Here is a 1,722-nt window from a genome sequence, read left to right as displayed (position 1 = left end):
CCCGTAGTTTTAGGGCTTGCTTTTTTGGGGGGGGTGGTTCATTTATTGGGGGTTACACTAAGCTTATGGCTAATTAGGAAAAAAATCGTCATTTTAGAATTATAATGGGTAGAGTTTCAGCTGTAAATACAGAACTATTTTGTGGGTTTTGCTGAAATGTTGTGTATAATACTACCTGTACATAAGTATTTTGAAGCTTATTACTTCTGTTTATGGACACAACTCCTGTGATCTGTAGCACATCTTTTTTTTTTTTTGTGGCATTAAATTAATTTGACCACTGAGTCTTGTCCTAATTACTTCTTAATGCAGAAGAGAGAAGGTTTACAATATTTGCCTGTAAATGTAATGAAGTCAAAGTATGAGGTAGCAGAAATACTCAAATACAGGTATCTCAGAGTTGTACTTAAGTAGAGTACTTCAGTAAATATACTTGGTTACTTCCTACCAGTGCCATTTTTTGCAGAAAACCAGGACATTGTTAACGGTGTCATCACTTTTTCTTGCAAGTGTATGTCCAAAAAGAAAATCAGCTTTACTAGCCAAGTAAGTTGACACATATGTTCAATTCTTTCTTGGTGTACAAAGAAATGGATGAAAAAACAGATACATATGCAGTATACCATAGGTTAAAAAGTATAAATGGATTCTATAACTTGCAAACAAGCACATCAGTCCTGTAAATGTTAGTGAAAAGAGTGCTGGAACAAATACTGAATGGATCATATATTTATTTTTTTAAAACTGCTCAAAGTTTTTTGGCTTTTCTTTCTGCCTTTCACAATGACTGTGTTTTATTCTGTGCCTTGATATTGACCTAAAGTCACTGTTGGGCCAAATAAAACCAACATCTACACTCTGCATTTACACATAAACCACCTTTTAAAAATAAAACTATTCATAGTTCATAAAATGTTAAAGGCCATTTGGCATTGTGTCAAGAAAAATGGGTGAAAAGTTGAAGGCATCATTTTTCACCATGCTGTGGTGATCTCTGTTGTCCACAGGACAAACTAGTCTGGGTATCGGCTGGAAGAGATAAGAATGTGGGAAAGGGAGAAGTAAGGAGAAATGGTAAATTGTATAACCACATTTGGCAAATGTGTTTGTACATGTTTGAGCAGAGAGTTAGAGATGTTTTAAAAAATGCAGTCAGAGCTCAATTGTCTGGACATCAGGACTACTTGACTGATGTGTTAAAGTATGTGATAAATGCTTTGCCCGAAACCTTTGTGGCTGAACAATACAAGATGATAGCAGAGCGCATTAAGGAGCCAGATTTCTTGTTTCAGCTGTGTACAGAGATGCGTCCCTCTGATTTCACATTCACCAGTTTAATTTGTTTTGGCAGTCAGCATCTATGCAATTGCTTCAAACCTTGGTCACGGTGAAAATGTAAACATGAATTGTATTTGGAGTGGTTTGTTTAGATTTTTTCATTGAGAATAATTACACTGCTCATCTGCTTTAAATGTGTTTCATGCCTGATGTGTACTATGTTAGCACCATCTGCTGGTGATGGATCCACATTGCATGCTTGAGCCTGTGTTTTCTCTGTTGTAACGTGAAACTATCACTATGATATGGAAAAAGTACAGTATGAGAGTCTCAGGAATTCCTTCAACAAAACTGACATTTATTTTCTTTGCCAAAACATCATATAAAGGCTGAAATTCGCTATACATCCACACAATATTGCGCTGGGGCCCATGACTCCAGTGC

Source organism: Monopterus albus, unplaced genomic scaffold, assembly GCF_001952655.1.
Source record: "Monopterus albus unplaced genomic scaffold, M_albus_1.0 scaffold72.1, whole genome shotgun sequence".
Taxonomy (NCBI): Eukaryota; Metazoa; Chordata; class Actinopteri; order Synbranchiformes; family Synbranchidae; genus Monopterus; species Monopterus albus.
The sequence above is the reverse complement of the archived record's forward strand: the minus strand, read 5'-3'. Positions refer to the sequence as shown.